This window comes from Neofelis nebulosa, chromosome 5, assembly GCF_028018385.1.
Source record: "Neofelis nebulosa isolate mNeoNeb1 chromosome 5, mNeoNeb1.pri, whole genome shotgun sequence".
Classification (NCBI taxonomy): Eukaryota; Metazoa; Chordata; class Mammalia; order Carnivora; family Felidae; genus Neofelis; species Neofelis nebulosa.
Genome location: NC_080786.1, coordinates 118,720,859 through 118,741,753, shown reverse-complemented (window position 1 = coordinate 118,741,753; position 20,895 = coordinate 118,720,859). Strand labels below are relative to the sequence as shown.

Below are 20,895 nucleotides of genomic sequence, written 5' to 3'. Positions count from 1 at the left end.
ATAGGCTCCACCCCTTGATAGGAAGAGCGGAAATTCATATCACAGAGGAACACAGTTCAAGGATGGGTGGAATTTGTGGTCTTTTTGCAGTATGCCACACAAGGATGAGATGACACTAGTGCCCAGGTCAGGTGCTGAGAGTCAGTGATGGCATCTAGTGAGAGTCCTAATAGATCTTACCCGTGATCTCCATCATGTTCGTAATTAGCACCACCCTCACACTCAGTTCTTGCCATTAGAGCTGGTTTTGTTTAGTTATCTCTTTTCTATGTAAATGAGAAATTATATCAATTTAGATGGGGTTGAAATCTGATTAGCTTCTGAGTCTGTTGCAATGTTCTCCCAAGGCATTACTCTCTTTAAGGTGAGTGACATGGTCATTACAAGAAAACAAACAAACAAACAAACAAACAAAAAAATCTCTCCAGTTTATTCTTGACACTGCTTGCTGCCAGAGTGACACATACAAAAAGTCTGGATTATCTCTGTTTTAACTTCTAACTTTCCAGCCCTATTTTCCACAATATTTTCAGCCTGCCCCTAAACCCAACCCACATGCCTTGAATTACTGCTGGAACTTGCTGGAACTTTTTGCAAATGCATTTCCTCCTGCCTGGAATGTTCTCCGGTCACAAATAGGGAACTGGAACTTTATGAAATGTTGTATTTTTAGAAGACCGTCCCTTACGTCTTCTGCAGAGATAAGAACTCCTTCATCTGAGCTCCCATAGCGTTCTGTACATGTCAGAAACCTAACCCGTGTTTCATTCCATCAGAGAATCCTTTTCAACACAGTACTTCTAATATTTAACTGTTCAAAATGGGAATTTGCAATCTAAGACTCAATTCTGAATATTATGAACATTTCCTTTTATAACTTTTCTTAAGCTCTCTACGCTCACTGTTACACAAGAACATGAACCAAAAAATTGGTGCGAAGGGAGGGAATCACTCGTTAGCAGTGACAAGAGTTGAAATAAGCACATGATCAGAATAGCTTAGTGGGATTAAGGGACCTGTGGGGTCAATTCAAGCAAGACTTAGATGTTGGAAAAACAAACTTCGCCTTTCCAAGTAAACAGACAACTGCCATGGGAATATATATGCTCCCCTGGGTGAGGCCAGGATCTGCCACAGAAGGGCCGTGGAAGATGGAAGTTAGCTTCTGTGGTGCTGAAAGGAAACCAGACTAGTTCATCTGTTGATCATTAGCTCCTTCCAGGTAGTGACAATTTTTTGATGTTTTACCTTGTGGCTGTGAGCACATTGTACAGTGTAGGATACCTAAAAAAAAACAAAACAAAAACAAACAAAAAAAACCCCACTGTGAATAACTATATCTGTAGGATGAATGAAAAAGATTCAAAGTGTGGGTATCCAGTTTTAGGTCACATAATGAATATGCACTTTTTTTGCCCACGAACGCTAAGGGTGAGAACAACCTCTGGTCTGGAGAAGAGCTTTTATCCATCAGATGAAACAAGTGTACTTATCTTGGTCAATATTCCCTACCTTTCCTGAGGTCTGTTGATTCCCTTGGAGGAGAGGATCTGGAATGACATCCTCTTCCTAAGTTTGTACCACCCTGGGGGTAGTTCATGGAAGATGAAGTTAGACTTGGGAGGGACAGTCCAGACTCGACAAATGACCCATCTCTGTTGGATGTGCCTGCTGTAGGATTTATTGCAGGTTAGGCCTTTTAACTGGAATATCATTCATACATATGATCTGACTTCTACCTGGAGATAATCTTGGTATTATTCTTTCTTTAGACAGAGGTCTCCATTGTGGGTGATTCTGACCCTTCATGGGCATTTGCCAATGTTTGGAGGTATTTCTTATTGTCACACTGGACAGGGGATGTAATTAGCATCCCTAGGTAGAGGCCATGATGCTGCTAACCATCTATGGTGCACAGGCAGCCCCTCACAACACAGAATCATTTGGCCCCAAATGTCAATAATGCAATGTCAAGAAGAAACCCTGCTTTAGAGTGTATCTAGTTTTGGCTAGGGTCAGAATTTGGGGTTTCCATTCCTTTATAGGGTTTTGCTTAAATAGTGAAATATAATTCTTCCCCCACATCCCCCATTTTTATTGACATATACTTGATATACAGAACTGTATATGTTTAAGGTATACAGCATAATGATTTCACTTACATATGTTATGAAATGGTTACCACAATAAGTTCAGTTAATATCCATTGTTTCATTATAGTTACAAAACAGAAGAGGTTTTTCTCTTGTGATGAGAACTCTTAGGATGTACTCTTCCTAACAACTTTTAAATATATCATAAAGTAGTGGTAATTCTAGTCGTCACGTACATTACATCTAGTACTTTGTCTTACAACTGGAAGTTTGGGGGCGTCTGGGTGGCTCAGTTAAGTGTCTGACTTCAGCTCAGGTCATGATCTTGCGGTTTGTGAGTTTGAGCCCCACGTTGGGTTCTGTGCTGACAGCTCAGAGCCTGGAGCCTGCTTCGGATTCTGTGTCTCCCTCTCTCTGCCCCTTCCCAACTCACGCTCTGTCTCTCTGTCTCTCAAAAATAAATACACATTAAAAAAAAAACAAAACTGGAAGTTTGTACCTTTTGACCGTTTTCATCCAGTTCTCCATCTGAAATATAATTCTGTAACATGTTTTGGAATGACAATATTTTTCATTAAATATAGCACTGATCATTTTCTTTTCTTGAAAGTAAAATCTTTAAAGACTTAAAATTAAATGGTTTTGGAGATATCTTAAATGAAGCAGAAACTGACCAATTGAACTTATAAGACTTTGAGATAAACTTAACTCACTTCCCTCAACTGGAATCTTGGATAGTAATTGGGTTGCAGCTCTAAGCAGTATTCACAACCTGGACCTTCAGAGGCTGTTGTAGGAGATGAATTCATATCGGTTTGGGTTTCATTATGCTTAATAACTATGATAAATGCCAGTCATGGTTTCTTGCAAATTCAGTCCTGGGAAAATTTCCATAAAGATGTGACTCAGGTAAAACAAATGTGTTTCAAGTATCTAATCTACAGTGAACAACTTGTCCTGTCCCTGAGGAATGAAACGATAATTTCAAACACATGTTTGGGAAACTGAACAGTAAAGGCAATATGAGAATTGTCCTAGTAGCTTGTTTAAGAAAACTGTATTCACTTGAAATCTTACCAGCAAGGGTCTACTCAAATGGTAAAATGGTGAGGAGAGGCATCGGATACTTCTCAAGGGTGCCTTCCCTTCCTCCCACCCCAGATTACCCCCTGCCAAAAGTAGGATCCTGCAGTGCTCTCTGACCACCTCACAGAGCGCCAAAGGGACAGCTTGAGCCTCCTGATTGACAAAAGAAGCTGGGGCCTGGAGTCAACTGTCTCCTCCTCCCACCTCTCATCTAGGGGTGGGGGATCTCCTTTCCCCTGAAGAAACACTTCTTTCCCCTGAAGTGTTTATGAGGAAATCCTAGTAGCTTTGACATTGAAACTATGCAACTGTTTGCCTATTTGTTGAAAACTAGTAGAAGGAAAACAGCACAGCCTGACACAGTAATTATAGGAGGATTGAAAAAAAAAAATAAAATCTGTACCAATGCCAGGGGACATAAAAGCAATTTCCCTTTCAAATATCTTGATGGTTTAGATACAAAAGATTCCTCTTATATTTAGACTTAGAGGAACATCAGTTGAAGACTTCAGTTTCTTTCCTCTGGTTGCATAAGGCTTCTCTGACCAGGTGCAGGAGAGGGAGTGGGTAATGGCTAAATACAGACTTAGAGACTGAGGGCAAATGCCCCAGTTGTCCTTGAGCTTCTGTACCTACTTGGTGCACAGGGTGATGGAGCCATTTCTGGCACCCTAATACGGTTGAATCTGGACTCACAGGAAAAAAGAAAAGAAAGATTTTTTTTTTTCCTCTCCTTTAATGAAATAGCTAGAAGCTCCTTCAGGGCCTTGTGTTTTGAATCACCACAGGGGATGGATGGTCCTGGTGTAAATGGATTAACTCCCTCAATCCTCACAATAAGATTAGAACCAAGGGCAGGAACTCCTGCATGGAGGTGTGAATTCCAGCCTGGAGGAGACATGATTAAGGCTTGTGCCACTAAAAGTTTGTCTGTAGGGATTAGGCAGTCCTGACAGGATCCCCCACTCATATTAGTTGGGCTGGGTGTGCCTCAGGTCCTCCCTTTCTGGCTTCCTTGCCCTAGGGTTCCACGCTTTCCTTCTTTCGAGCTGGCTTGGCCCTCTCTCTTCTACTATGGCTTTGTTGGACCAAAGGGTGAGGAAAGGAATTTCCTCTTTTCTTTTACCAGAGGGTGTTGGCTGGAGGTGAAATCTGGAGTTTGGCCTAGAACTCACTACTCAACTACAAAGTCAGGTAGCCCGGGGTGGGGGTGGGTGGGGGTGGGGGCAGAGCTAAGACCATCTTTGAAATGTCCCACCTCCACTGTATCCCCTTGTCAGTTTTCAAGGGGACAGTGGCTATATAGAAGAGATGGAGCAGGACTCTGCCTGAGAGTCTAAGGGCCAGGTCCTCTGGACTCCCTCAGGCCATGTTTGTCCTTAGGGAATTAGCTGGGTGAGCTCTGTCTCTCTCCAACCTCTAATCCACCTTCTTATAGAAGCCTTATTACACTTTTATCTACCTTTTAGTGAAACAATAGAAATGTTAGGTAGTGGCAGCTTCACTTCCTTAGGCGGGGGGTAGGGGCTAGGAACTGATTTCTTTTTCCAAAGGGGGGAAAAATTACCTTCAAAGTTTTGGATTTTTCCTTTTTTTTAAAGAAGGGAGAAAATTTTCAGTGACTGCTAGATTGTTTTACTTTTTTTTTTTAAGTTTATTTATTTTTGAGAGAGAGAGAGAAAGAGCAAGTGCATGAGGGAGGGACAGAGAGAGAAGGAGAGAGAATCCCAAGTAGGCTTTGCACCAGCAACGCAGAGCCGGATGTGGGGCTTAAACTCATGAACTGTGAGATCATGACCTGAGCCAAAATCAAGTTGAGCTACCCAGGGACCCCTTGTTTTACTTTCTGAAAATTTCTCTTTTTTCCCTCCTGTAAATACGTTTCACTTATTGGGCATTTTCTTCACTCGTTTGAGGTAATGCACTATTCTAACAGGTACAACTGTTACTTATTTTGAGAGAGAGAGAGAGAGAGAGAGAGAGAGAGAGTGTGTGTGTGTGTAAGCACACAAGAGCACTGGGGAGGGGTAACATTATATTGGTGGTTTGAGCCAGGGTAAGTAGGCAAGGAAAAGAAATAAAACTCAGCCAGATTGGAAAGAAGTAAAGCTATCTCTGTTTGCAAATGTTACCCTAATCTTTTATATCGAAAGTCCTAGGGAATCTACTAAAAATAAAACTATTAAGACTAATAAATGAGTCTCCAGAAAAGTTACAGAATGCCAAATCAATATACAAAAATCAATTGTATTTATATACATTCGTAATGGACAATCTGAAAATGAAATTAAGAAAATGATTCTGTTTACAATACCATCTGAAAGAATAAATGTGTATAAATAAATTTAACAAAAGAAATTCAAGACTTACACAGGAGAACTAAAAAACATCATTGAAAGGAAGAAAAGAAGTCCTAAAGAATGCAAAGATACCACATGCTAATGTACTGGAAGATTTAATATTCTAAGACGGTAATCTTCCCCAGATTCCAGCTGACTTCTCTGCAGATATGACAAGTTAATCTTAAAATTCCTGTGTTAATACAAAGTATCCAGAATAACCCAAACAATCTTGAAAAAGTATGACAAAGTTTGAGGACACCCATTTCTGATTTCAAAACCTACTACAAAGGTATGTACTCAGGACAGTGTCGTTCTGGCATAAGTACAGAAATAAACCCTCACGTTTTGGTCAATTGATTTTTGACAAAGGTGCCAAGACGATTCAATAGGGAAAGAGTAATCTTTCAACAAATGAAGCTGGGGACAACTAACTGGATATTTACATGCAAAAGAAGGACATTAAACTCCTGTCTCACATAATACACAAAAATTAACTCTAAATGGATCATAGACCTAAATGAAAGAGTTAAAACTTTTAAAACCCTTAGGAGGAAATATGGGAGTAAATCTTTGTGGCCTTGGGTTAGGCAATATTTTCTTAGGCATGACACCAAAAGCATAAATGACAAAAGAAAAACTTAGATACATTGAACCTCATCAAAATTAAAAAAAAAAAAATGTGTTGCCAACAATACCAAGAAAATTAAAGGACAACCCACAGAATAGGAGAAAATAGTTTCAAATCATGTATCTAGTAAGGACCAGGTATCCAAAATATATGCAGAATTGTTACAACTTAGCATTAAAAAAGATAGAAAATCCGGGGCGCCTGGGTGGCTCCGTTAAGCATCCGACTTCAGCTCAGGTCACGATCTCGCGGTCTGTGAGTTCGAGCCCCGCGTCGGGCTCTGGGCTGATGGCTCAGAGCCTCGAGCCTGCTTCCGATTCTGTGTCTCCCTCTCTCTCTGCCCCTCCCCTGTTCATGCTCTCTCTCTGTCTCAAAAATAAATAAACGTTAATAAAAAAAAAAAAAAAGAAAATCCAATTAAAAATCAGACAAAGAACTGGAATAGACATTTTTTCCAAAGAAAATACATAAATGGCTAATAAGCACAAACATGCTTAACATTATTAATCACTAGAGAGACGAAAATCAAAATTACAGTGAGATACCATTTCACACTTACTAGGATAGCTAGAATCAAAAAAAAAAAAAAAGTCAGACATAGCAAAAGTTGGTGAAGACTTGGAGAAATTGGACCCCTCATACACTGGTAGTGGGAATGTAAAATGGTGCAATCACTTTGTAAAACAGTCTGGCAGTTTCTCGAAAGGTTAAGATAGACTTACCATATGACTCAGCTGTTTCACTCTTAGGTACATATCCAAGAGAAATGAAAACTTACGTCCAGACAAGAATTTGTATACAGATGTTCATAGCAACATTATTGATAATAGCCAAAAGGTGGAAATAGCCCAAAAGTCCATTAACTGATGAATATATAAATAAAATGTGGTCTATCAATACGCAGAATATTATTTTGCAATATAAAATAGTAAAGTACTGAAGTATGATACAACATGGGTGGATCTTGAAAACATTATGCTCAATGAAAGAAGTCAGTAACAGATAAACCCGTATGGTAGAATTCCATTTTATGAAATAGCCAGCATAGTCAAATCTACAGAGATTGAAAACAGATTGATGTTTGCCTACGGCAAACAGCAGGGGTGGAGAGTATCTGTTGATGGGTGCAGTTTTTTGTTTTTGTTTTTTGTGGGGTTTTGGTTTTTTGTTTTTTGGTGTGATGAAAATTTTCTAAAATTAGATCATGATGATGGTTACACAATTCCTTGAATATACATAAAGAACAACTCTTTGGGGAACACGAACACACATACACATATGTGTGCATGCACGCAAATGCAATGTGTCAACCACACCAAATGTATTTGCAGAGTGAATTTGCCATGGAAGTTGCTGATTCATGACTCCTGTTGGGGATGAAAAAAAGAAAAAAAGCAGAAGTTCTTGCCATTGAATCACCATCAGATTAGTAGGAGAGATGAGATGATAGGCATAAATAATTACAACAAAAGAGAATTCAGAAAGTAGGAAGTTCTGGCTGTGTGATCAAGGGCAAGGTGTTATGAAGGTAGTGGCCTTAAAGAAATAATTCTGTTTCAAAAAGAGTGTAGGACATTTATATCTACATAAAACACCAAAAAAATCTAATTGAGCTGTGTTGATATGATTTTAGAGATATAATGTAAAAGGCAATTTTTTTTTGTCACATGCTCAATGATGGAGTGATTACATCAATAATTACCCAAAGCCAAGGCCAAATGCAAATATCACCACAATAGAATGAACTTATGAAATATAAGACTAGATCTAAAATTTTATCTAAAAATTATTTTATATCATGATTATTAGAATTTTGTGGAGTCAAATATTAAACATTTGACATTGTGGGGGGTCCCTGGCTGACTTAGTGGGTAGAGCATGAGAGTTTTGATCTCAGAGTTGTTAAGTTGAAGCCCCACATTGGGTGTAGAGATTACTTAAAGAATAGAATCTTGAAAAAAAAAAAAAAAAAGAGTTTGACACTGTGGATCTGGAATGGTAATTTCTCCAACTCCTCAGCTACTGGATGCCCATTTAGTCACTCTGGCCACATGTTTGAGGTGCTTAATGCATAGTTGCTTTCAACTGACATATTTAGTAATATCATTAGTAATTTTATATTCAGCAGAATATAACTCAGGAAAATGTTTTTAGTTACATTTTTTAAAATGAACTTGGGACAAATCTTAAAATAGCCTTTTCCTTCAGTAAGTGTATAACAATCATTGGAATTAGTTTTAGGTTAATTTTTAACCTCATAGACAAATCTTAAAGTATTCTTATAAAATTATGATTTTGAGTTTTGATTAGTGAGAACAAAATGTAATTTGGGAAACCTATTTTTCTTTTTTTAATGTTTATTTATTTATTTTTGAGAGAGAGAGAGAAAGCCAGCAAGGGTGGGGCAGAAAGAGACAGAGAGAGAGAATCCCAAGCAGGCTCCATGATGCAGGGCTCCATCTCATGAACCCATGAGATCATGACCTGAGCCGAAATCAAAAGTCAGACACTCAACTGACTGAGCCACCTATGTGCCCTGGGAAAACTATTTTTCTTTAACCCTTTCTCCTTTTGTTTATGCTTATATTCTTCATTATGTCTAGCTGGTAGATGATGTATTCTGAGAGTTGTTATGTAGGATTTGGGATACTTTCCTCTTTGTAAAATGTCTGTGTGGCAAAATTGATATTCTGATTTTAATTTATCCTCATAAACTATGAAAATTCCTTGGCAGAATCTTTGTCTTGAAAGTTTTACAACTTCTATGGGATTAGGTAACTGGTAACTAAATATAACTTATAGGTTATTTTCTTTCATGTTTTAACTGCTTACACTGTAACCGATTCTACTGTGATTGGAGTGTGATAGTGGTGGGTTGTCTGTTCTTCCCCTGGAACCAAGACCCTCCCGCCTTAGTCTGAGAACCAAACTTTTCCGAATCTTCTTTGTTGTAAGGTTCTGGTTAGAGTTTCCTGTTGAGAGTAATTTGTGTGGAAGATGAAGGTGAGGGGGAGCCCGTTCTTGAGAAATCGTGGTGTTAAGCCATGGTGACTTTGTAGACTGAGTTAGGAGCTATCACTTGTGGTCCCAGTGACAGTGGTTTCTCAAAATTCCCTGCAAGCTGCAGCTTCTCCATACACCCGTGCTCCAGGCTGACCTCGTTAGTAACTGCTGTTGATCTCTTGGCTTCATGTTGGTAGACCTTTATTTCCCAGCTCCTACTTGATTCAGATAAGCCATCGCTCCTGTATCACACTCGTTATTTTCATATTCTTATAGTGACTCCCTTTATATGATCAGTCAGACTAACGCCATGTTATTCTAATCTTTACTAATGATCTTTGTATTATTATTATTTATATATTATAAGCATATCTTGTCTCTAAAAGAATGCCTTTTTCCTAAATTTATCTCATTAAGGGACTCTCTCCTAATACTGATGTACCTCTCAGTTTATTTTTATTCAACCATCGGATATTTCTTAACCCCTTTAAAACAAATTTATCATCTGTTAACACTGCTTATTATTTCTGCAATTAATTTTGGTAATAATAATGGATTGTAGTTCAGCTGAGTGGCAGAATTTCAACACATAGGGCACATAAAATTTTTTTGTTCAGGTTATACCTAATATGCTTTTATCTATATTTGAATGTAAATTTTCAGAGCATGACGATAAATCTGAATGGCACGTCTTATTTATATTACTGACATCGTTATACTGATTAGATATGTTGGTAACTTATCAAGTACCTGTCATTGATTATGCACAACTTCAGGAAGGCCAGTAGTTCTTTAGCTCTATGATGGTCCAAAGATCAAGGCTGAAGCTAAAGTCAAAGAGAAGATTTTGGCAGAATTCTGGGGAGAAGCTGAATGTCAGTGCATCTTGAGACGGTGCTGTGCATTGGGGTGATCTCAAGAAATATTCACTTTCTGACTAGTTATGGACATTATGATTTACAAAAAGCAGGTGCATATCCAAAGGTATACAATATGTATCCACAAAAGATAAGGAGAATAAACTGGCTTCCTTCCCCCCAGTCTTGTTTAGAGAAGGCTTGTTTTAGTTTTCCTCCTGAAGTTCATTGAAAGGAGTTCCTTGGAAACCTTCTTAGTGGATTCAGCATTTTGTAGCAATTAGAATACTAAGGAAGCACTTGTCATTTCATGTGAAAAAAGATAGACATTTGAGAAAATAAAATGTCTTTGCATAGTTTCAAGGTCACTAAAATGTTAAGTGGAAAGTTGCTAAATGTGGTAAATGAAAACACATTTTCATATATAAGATACCAGGAACGATTTCACGTTCTGAATCATCTCTATGTAATTGTCCTGTAGGTATTCAGAGAAAGGAATTATAATCAGTTGGCAATACAAGTATTGTCTAGACCACTCATGGTTTTGTTGTGGAACCTGAGAGATAAACACTGTCTGAATTAGAAACATGTAACCATGCATGTTGGTAAATATAAAAGTTCTAAATCCTTTTTCTAAATCCATAGGAGAAAAATCTGTTAAAATCTGTCACTTTCCAGAATGTATTCAATATAACAAGAACAGCATTTTTTTACTTTGGTCTGTTGTAAATGGGTCTAATGGGTGACGACTGATGTACTCAGTAATAGAATAGAAAATCAACACAATTATTTATGTAAATGTTTGCCCCCAGGCATTCTGGGGACAGCAGAGTCCTCTTGCCAAGATGGTTTTCCTCAAGGACCTAAGTACTAATAAAAATTGGAGCAGATACATTAATCAAAAAGAAAAGTTTTTAAAGAGTTTATTTTTGAGGTTTATTGTCACTGTTCTTAGTGAATTGATAATCTTAATTGGATATATTTGGAATCAATCCAAATTCTTATTTGGAGATTGAATTGTTCTAGTGATTAAACAAAGTAACTGAGGTCACCACCCTATTCAATAAGATATTTTTTGGCATGTAATTAATTATAATCTCATTGTAAATCCTTTTGATTTAAAGATTAATGTTGATTCTTTGTTTCGATTATTCTATTCATTTTTTTAATTAAAATTAAGGCATGGAACAGATCGCTATAGAACTTCAAGATGTTGATACTATTCATTTAAAAAGACAGTTTTATTTTTTTAGTCAAAAGCAATGTATTTGTTATAACTACATTATTTCATTATTCTGTTACGTTGTATAGCCAATATGTATTTTGTAATGATTTTCATTTATTTTTTTTAATTTTTTTGAGAGAGAGGGCGCAAGTGAGCAAGGGGCAGAGAGAGAGCGAGAGCAAGAGCGAGAGTGAGAGCCAGAGAGAGACAGACAGAGAGAGAGAAGTGTTTTTACCTGAAGTGGGGCTTGTGCTCACCCAAAGCAGGGCTGGTGCTCACCCCATGTTGGACTCAAACTCACGAACCAGGAGATCATTACCTGAGCTGAAGTCAGATGTTTGACCAACTGAGCCACCCAGGCACGCCAATTCTTTCCATTTATAAATGTTCGTTCCATCCATCTTCTTCCAGGGAGAAGCAGGAGACTGGGTTTTACTGTTGGAGTGAGCAGAGGGAAGCAGCTTAGTGCCCACTGGCCCTCCAGCAGCCGCTGGGAGAATATGTAGTCAAACCCTTTCCAGGGAAAAACTGGGAGATGGGTGTTTTTGCCCGCTCTCTTTGTGCTGGAAGAGGTAGCTGGGAGGAATGCTCATATATCTAACAACTGCTTCTTTGTGTCCTGTAGTCCTGTGGGACTCATGAATGCAAGCCCTGTTGGCTGTCACAGTTGGGGCCCGTCCCTAGGGTGGCAGCTATCAAAGCTGGGGCTCTCGATGTGTGGGCAAGCTCTTTCCTTCTAGGATGAAGCTGGTGACTTGGTTTTATCCTTGGAGTGAGCCAGAAAGAAAATGGGGGAAGTGCTCACCTGCTCTTCTGGGCCTCAGAGAGGACCCCTAGTCCACACGTAGGTGCAGGCTAATCAGCAGTCAGCCCTGCAGCAGCTGCTGCTTCGGTATGCTTCGGTCAAAATCCCTTCAGGGAACAAGTGGCAGAGGAAGGTTTTGTCTGCTCCCTCCTCCCTGTGTCTGGGGGGATAGCAGGGTGACTGCTCACAGGCCTGTTTCACAAATGCTACTTTGTTACTACGGTCCCGGTCCCGTGAAACTTGCGAATACTGTCAGAGTTAGAAGATTTGGAGCCTGTGTCTTAGAGATAACCTTAAAAGTTGAGGGCACTGTATGTGGAGTGCAAACCCTTTGCTCCTTAGGGACAAGCTGGGAGTTGGGGTTCTCTTCTGACTGTAAGGCACTGTGTCAGGGGCTTGTGGTGAACGTGGATTTCAGTCTTTCCTACCGATTTTGATGTATTTTCCCAGTCCCTGATGTGTACGAGCCCTCAACTAGTTTCTGGATTTCTCTGGAGGGAATTGATCCCTGTGTAGCAATGTATCTGGTGTATCCCTGAAAGGAGGGACATTCAGAGGCCTCCTATGTTGCCATCTTGGAAGCCTCCCCTGAAAGATTTAGTAAGAATAAAAATTGTCTTTACCCTAATTGAGAGGTTTAGCTACCTGAGAATAAAGCCAGAAAAGGGAGCAGTAGAGACAAAAGGCGGTAGCAGCATGGAAAAATAGTTGAGTGGGTGAGATTGACATCGCTCAGCAGTCATTTAGAATGAAAAGAACTTTAACTTTTTTTTTTTTTTTTCTTTTCAAGAATAGATCCCCTAATCCCGTTATTTGTGATGACTATTGCTTCTCAGGGCTAGAGTTACAACTTGAACAACACTGATTAGCCCTTGTGAGATGGGCTGTATACCTGGAGATCAGGATTGGATTCCATTTACAATTCATAGCACCTACTAAGATGTATAATGGGATTGCATTCACCTGCAGAAGTTTATCAGTAGATTGAAACAAATGCTAATGACAATTGGGTAGACATAAAGCCAGACTAGGTGTTTGGTGTATGCTAGAACTGAGCTTCTCAAACTGTCTTTGGTGAAGTCCAGATCTTTTACCCCCATCCCTCCACACACTCCCCCGGCCTTTAAAAAAAAATGTCATGGGCTGATACTTTTGTAAAATACAATATAAATTAATTAGAAGAAAATTTAAATATAGTCCTCCACTTAAAAAATTTTGTTCAACAGGCATAAAATACTCTATCAACTTGCTATAAAAGTTTCTCAATTATCAACAATTTCTCTCTCTCTCTCTCTCTCTCTCTCTAATTCTCAAGTGTAAATTCAATGTTTTTATAAACAGGATTTAATAATTCTAATTTAATAATTCTTCCCTGAGAGAACCTCAAAGAAATTGTTTTTTTACACCCAAGTTCTGGGGCCACATGCCTGGTAGGTAGAAGCTAGACCAAAGCAGTGGAAGGAACGCCCTGAGGCAGAGCCGGGGAATGATAAAAACCTGAGCTGGAGGTGAGAAGGTAATAAAAAAAAAAAAAAAAAAAGCTACATTTTAAGTCTTCTGACCAACCTATTCCTGGTCAGGAGTTCAACATCCTGACCTTGTGCCTTCCAAGACTCTGGGGCTGACAGACCAAGAGCCACAAGAGGGAAGCTTGGGCTCCCTTCCCTCCTCCACCTCTTCCCTCCATGGTAACCCCTAGACTCATTAGAATACATTTGCATTGTAGGGATAGCCCCGCCATAGAGAAAGCCTGCCTGAAGGGTAGGTGTAAATCTTGTAGAGTCAAAAAGTGTCCCTCCCAAAGTGAGGGGGGAGTCACCCAAGTGACTGAAAGCAGCCTCCACTGGAGACCACGCCACTGTATGTCACTGCTCCTCCCAGCCTGGAGAGACCCAATCATATCCAATCCGCAAAACAACCTAGGGGCTGGTTCCCTGGGGGAACCTGCCAGCTCTCCCACCTGGAGAATGTATTTTGGCTTTAATAAACTGTGTTGTGCTTGCTACTTTCCTTCTGGGTGTCTTTATTCTGAGTGTGGATCCCCACATAAATCTCTCGGGAATCCATGGACAGAGACCTCCATTCACACAACACTCTCTCATTGGAGACCTACCTGCTGAAGAGAATTGGAAAATCACAGGGAGAAGATCATTTAAGACGTTTTGGAGGGCAATACCCAGGTGAAGAATTGTTGTTGAAAACTGACCTCCATGCTTCGGAGCCAAAACATAACACAAAGACAGAGCTTGGGAAAATGAAGATTAATAGCTTGACTGCTTTGCTGGGCAGAGGAGCTCCCAGCAGGCTATGGCCTTCAAAACTGCAAGCCCACCTGGAGGAAGGGGTGGGGGTGGGGGGGGTTATAGGGAAATACAGGACCTAGCTGGTTTTGACAGGAATTGTGGACACGCTGCCAGCCTCCTTTGTCGTGTCTTCAGGGTGGTACAGGTTCCTGAAACAAAAGGCTAAGAAAGGAGGGGAGCTTGCAGAAGCGGCAAGGAAAAAGGTTACTTAGTTTAAAATCGAGTTTCAGGGAAGCATTAGTGCAGCCATTGGAGCTGGATCCAGACAACCTGAGGCTGCTCCCCACTCCCTGTCCGTGGACTCTGTGTCTGCCTACCACTTCAGTAGTGTGTGCCCTTTGCAAGGACTCAGGCTTCAGAGAGCCATATGCTGTTGAGAACATCTGCATCGTGTAGACAGGACTGAATCCAGTTAAGGCCTGTGTGTTAACTTTTAAGATTCTGGTGGGCAGGTGTGAATATCTACTTGTCCTGTAGCTGTTGAAGAGAAGCCTAGAAAGTAAGTTTCCTTGCTTGCTAAACTACCCCCTCCCAGAGTGGAGTAGCCTGTCTCTTTCCTCATTCTCTCTTTGCCCTCTCTGTGCAGGGCCAGTTTCAGATCCCACACGGGGAAACTCGGCAGTTGTGAACCTACATTCTTGGTCCATCTCTTTGAAGATGATGCAAGAGGGGATAATAATTTCACTTTTGATTTTTGAAATAATTTAAGGGAAGAAACATTACTGAGTAAATAGGCTGAGAAAGCGGTAACATGAAACCCATGGCTTAAGGCTATCTTGCATGTAAAATAAAAGGGGCTTGCTTGGCAAATTGTTATACTGATACACACATTTAAAGGTTTTATAAATAAATGGGATCAATTGACTTATTTTTCTTAAATGTTTATTTGCTTATTTTTAAAGTTTATTTATTTATTTTGAGAGAGAGGGAGAGGGAGAGAGCATGAGCAGGGGAGGGGCAGAGAGAGAGTGGGAGAGGGAGAATCCATGTAGGCTCCACACTGTCAGCACAGGGCCTGATGTGAGACTCCAACTCACAAGATCATGACCGAGCTGAACCAAGAATCGGAAGTTTAACTGACTGAGCCACCCAGACGCCCCTAAAAGTTTCTTTATTTTTGAGAGCGGGGGAGGGACAGAGAGAGAGAGAAGGGATTTGAAGTAGGCTCTGCCCTGACAGCAGATGCTGGGCTGGAACTCATGACCTGAGCTGAAGTTGGCTGCTTAATCGACCCACCTAGGTGCCCCTCAGTTGACTATATTAGAGTCTGAAAGGATAAAGGAGTCATTTCTGATCTTTGATTACAGATTTCCCTATAATGTTGTGACTGAAGATGTCATAGTGGCTACGTTATAAGGGAGTTACCTTACTGAGGAACTTGGATTTGATTCTGTGGAAAATGGAGAACAATTCAAGAATTTTAAATAAAATTGCATGATCTGACTGCATCATTTGTTCTTTTTTTCTGATTTTTTTTTTTTTTTTATTTGAAAAATACCCCTTGCTACTGGGTGGAGATTGGTTAAGAAATGGGATGGGTAAAGTGCTTCAGTATTAAAGGCATGGAGGCTAGTGTTAAAAAACAGGCAAAAGATAATGCAGACCCCAGCTTTTTATAATCAGTATTTTATTGGTGTGTGATTGAATATGGTGATAAGGAAGAGGCGGAATCCAGGGAAATTTCTAGTTTTCTGTCTTGGTCAAACATAAGTACTGGTAAATTTCATAGACAAAGGAACATGGGATGAGGAGGGGAGAGATTGATTCAATTTCAGCAATGTTAGGTTTGAGATTATTGTGGATCCTGGAACTAATTATGAGTAATTGGCAAAAGGATGCTTCTTTTGACTTTTGGGGTGTGGTAACTCGGAAAATCATATTTACATAAACAGTTTTGAGCAAACTTCTTTGAGACATTTGGTTTACAAATATTGCAAAGATTTAAAACAGATTCAATGCTTTCCTGCAAAGCATCTTTGTGAAATTGGCATGTTTCAAAATCAGAAAGAATTGGGTGGCTGGCTGGGATAATATTAATGTCAAACTCAACTGATACCTAAAATGTAGAAGAAGAAAGGAACAAACTTTTGTTAAACCTGCTAAACTTTAGCTTTCTCTAAAGTTTTTGTATTGAAATTAAAGAGACATACAATCAGTATTTATTAACCATAATGAGTTTTCACTAAATTTAAATTTGTACTCTGTATTTAAAGAGGAATGTGAAAAGTGAACACTCGTATCAAATAACAAAAATGGATATGGAGAAGTGGACATGGGATCTATAACAAGTTCTGAAGAAGTTAAGATCATATACACATAGGGTCCTATATATATACTAATATATTCTATGTATCTATGTATTTATCTATCTATCTATCTATCTATCATATACACATAGGGTCCTGTATATATTTTATCTATCTATCTATCTATCTATCTATCTATCTATCTATCTATGTTCTTTCTTTCTTTCTTTCTTTCTTTCTTTCTTTCTTTCTTTCTGTCTTTCTTTCTATCCATCCATTTCCTATTGGTTCCGCTTTTCTGGAGAACTCTGACTAATTCAGGTTATTTAATAAAAATGCTAAGCTTGGCCCTGAAAGTTCTGTTTTTGAAAAAGGGTAAAGACAAGTTTACAGCTTAGACCTTGGAAAACCCAAGCCTAGATTACACAGTGATTGACAATAGTTGGAATTTAAAGATTAATTGTCATTCTGAGTAGAAGCAGTTCCATGTCATTTGAACAAATTTAATGGTTGATATTTAAATGTTTGTATTATTAAAGTTTCACATTTTCAAAGAAAAAAATAAATTGAAGAGTTGTAGAAATATGTATCACCAATGTTTCAAGGAAAATATTGGTAGTCTTAGGTAGTATTGTTACATCAGGTAAAAACTTGATGTCTGGTCATAACTTCACAGCTGGTTGGTCTGACCTTGGGATTCAATAAACAGACTTAAATTGGGGAGAGGGAGGAGGAAGGTGTTCATTTTAAAATCAGTGTGCAGAAGTGACTGGATAATTTTACTTCGAGGAATAAACTTCTGTCTACTCTATTTTAGGACAAGGATTTACCAAGTAAGAATTTTCATCTACTTTCCAAATAACCTAAGAGAATACATGCAGTATTTTTGCAAAGGCATTCATTGAAGTAGGGACGGATTTATGAAAACAAATTATACAGCTATTATAAGTGACTGGTTAAATAAATAATTGTGGAATACTACAGTCATTGAAAATGATATGTGGGTCTCTAATTATGACATGATGGGATATTAATCTAACCTATATATGAAATTAACATGTACTCATAATTCGTATCAGTTGTCGTGTTTGGAAAGTGTGAGAACATTTAGGTTAGAAAATGAGAACTGGTGGTATGAATGCAGAGAACTGAGGAATCAAGACCTATTTCATGTCCCCTGCATGGCATCATAGGAGTAGATAAAGTGAAGGGAGTGAGGAAGACGCAGGGTCCAGAGAGTTGCGGGAAAGGGATTGCTCACAATTTAGGGCTGGTGCAAATTCCCCAGCAGCGGGTTTACCAAAGGTCCATTTGGGAACTTAGATGTCTGATGTGTGATTTAAATGTTGGTATTACTATGATGTAAACTTTTTTTTTTCTTTTTTGCCTTTTTGCTAAATCTTCAGTAATGTCTACTCTACTCCCAGATGCTTGTGTAAAGTGGGCCTTTGATTTTGTGGAAATCAAAGAATGGTCTGAGTTTAATACGAGTCCTGGAAAAGAATGTATAAATGCTGGGGGCTGGAGGCAGAGGGACTCAGGAGAACAACTGGGAACTCCAGGGAGGGTTCTGTAAAAGGCTCATCTACAGGGTGTGGATTTAAGGTTTGAGGCAATGTTGTTTAGATCTTATGGGGGCAAGGAAGCATTAGCTACCACTACCTGTGGTATATAGTGTTGAGCATACAATGCTGTCTGCACCAGTTTTCATTGCCAGGGGCGGACTCCTAACTACAGAGAAGATAGCAAAGATAATCGCTGTGCCAGCCACCAGGAATAGAAGTTCAAACACTTTTGCCCATTACGTCTTGCTATTGGAGTTGATGGAAAATACAATGCTGTGGAGCACTGGCTAGAACAACGCTTTAATTACAGAGAGAAGAGAGGAAGCAAGATCAGCTTCAGTGGTGAACATCAGTCCCCCAAGGCCAATGGGTCTCTCCAGGCAGCTGATGTGGGCAGTTTACCTACACGCACCCTTCTTGACCTGTCTCCTCCCAGTGGGGTTAGCCACGTGCAATATGATGTGACACTGAAGCAGAACAAAGGGGCATATATCCATCCAGCTCACAGTAGGGAAGGCTATGTCCACACAAGGTGATCAGCACAGCACAGGCTGTGAGGGCTCTTTATCTCTTTCTTGGCAAGGAAGCGTTCCAGGCCCAACGTCCATTCTTAACGAGGACCAGTGGGGTCCAAGACTATACTCAAGAGATTGCCTTTTCCCAAATATAGATTAAATAGTATTTTTGTGTGCAAGTTTGAGGCTATACTCAAGCATGCTCATGTATTCACACATATGCTCAAGAATATTAAAACATTATATACCAATATGTAAATAGTGTTTGTTTCTGGGAGGTCAGATTTAATTTTCTTTATATTTTCCTGTGTCTCGTGAATATTTTTTACAAAAATGTTTCTCGGTTTTTTTTAATGTTTATTTATTTACTTTTGAGAGAGGGAGGGCATGCACGCATGCAAGCAGGGGAGGGGCAGACAGAGAAGGAGACAGAGAATCCAAAGCAACTCCACGCTTCAGCTCAGGGCCCAACACAAAGCTCGATCCCAGGAACCACTGCGAGATCATGACCTGAGCCAAAGTCGGATGCTTAACCAACTGAGCCACCCAGGAGCCCCGTTTCTTGTCTTCTGAGTCAGAAAACAAAGATATTTACATTTTCTAGAATAAAACTTAATCATGCAGAAGCTGAGATTGGCAGATTTTTTCCAAGGATATAGCAATATCAAGAAACGATCTTACATATTCTTGTTAATTCTGCATGATATTTGATATGTATTATAAATGCTATGTGCATGCCAAGCCTGTTTTTTCCTTTTTCTCTTGCTGCTTTGCTTTAGATGGGTAGTTATAGCTTTGGAAGGTATTATGACGTAGATGATGTCCTACTCTTTTAGTCTGTGCTTTCACTTATGATGCCGTCCCCTTTTTCTAGGATGTCCTTCTACAACCTTCCAGATACACTTTGAATGTCACTCCCTTCCTGGTAAAGCTGTATCTAGCTCCCGTAGCACTTAATTGCTTTGTCTCTGCCCCCACACTGCCTTACACTTACCTAAAACAAGGTCCTTATCACATTACTGTGTGCTTATTCTTATCTGCAGCTATTTTCTCCACTAGACAATTAATATCACAAATTGCCATTTCATTTTTCGTGGAAAGACTGTTGGTGTGGCCAAGATTTCTATAAATTCTCAAGTTCATTTCTGGCCCCAATTTCTCAGCTTGATGAGAGATCACCTTGCCCTCTCATATGTTCTCTCCCGAGTTACCCAGAGGTATAGGACAAAAGTTTATTGTGTGTTTGTATTCCTTTTACTTAGCACAGTGCCCAGCACAGAATAGCTTTTCAATTTGTGTTGCACAGATAATAAGCACTGGGGGCAAGTGCTTAGAATATGATGGAGCTCACTCTTACTCAATCCGATCATAGCTATAAAGCTATTCCATTACATGAACCCACAAAACAGATTTAGGATAGGCTTCTAAGCGTAAGCACGATAATTATATCACCAAGAATATTTTAAGCAGAGTTATGTGATTGATGCTTTAAATAATTCATACTTATTAAGAATGAGTAATATGTGTTATACCATCACCCTCAATATTGATATTTATAAAAGAATTGATACTTTCTCTTATCTCTCTAGTGTGATATTTACTTTGCAATACATTTAGGACTGTCCCATCTGTATTAAGTTTAACTTCAAAAATATTTGGGATCTGTTCTGTATCCAACTCCAAAAGAAAACTGCTCTGTCCTTCTATCATCCATTATTATTATGTTTTCTGCAATGCATTATCCCATGTGTAACTAATATTTTAGAATTATAGAGAAGCATCTGCTTCTGTTTTAATGTCTTGATAAAAGTGTTGTAAATATTGTAGCTGTATAAGATTCCTTCCCTTAAAGAATCTGTTTTATTTCACCTGGAAACTATTTTAATTCTTAAATCCTTCACCCAGATGCTGCATCTAGTAGATGAAAAGCATAACTCTTAATCAACTTCTTTGTTAATTAGTAATGGAAAATATGTAGCGTTACATTTTTAAGAAATGGTGTTAAAATTCCAAGATAAACAAAGACCCAGGGATATAATGTTTACTCCTGTACCATATAATTAACCTTTTAGAATGTAGTGTTCATATTCATTTAATTACTCAAGTCATGAAAATTATATTTATAAGGCAGAAATAACTGGTTAGGGCCAGCAGGGAGTAGTGTTCACATGGGCATGTGACTATGTAGTGAGCCCTGTCATTTGGAGAGCCACCATCCATGCAATTG

At 39.1% G+C, this 20,895-nt stretch overlaps 1 protein-coding gene and 1 long non-coding RNA gene across 2 annotated transcripts in view; one reads left to right on the top strand and one right to left on the bottom strand.

The window, feature by feature from the left end:
• Nucleotides 1-20,895, top strand: part of CSNKA2IP (casein kinase 2 subunit alpha' interacting protein) — a 262,755-nt gene that overhangs the window by 52,620 nt on the left and 189,240 nt on the right. The window lies entirely within an intron of this gene.
• On the bottom strand, nt 429-12,226 carry LOC131512676 (uncharacterized). The gene is made up of 3 exons (XR_009262239.1): nt 12,040-12,226; nt 11,554-11,669; nt 429-1,284 (listed from the first exon to the last, which is right to left on the bottom strand). It is a non-coding gene; the product is annotated as an uncharacterized LOC131512676 (long non-coding RNA).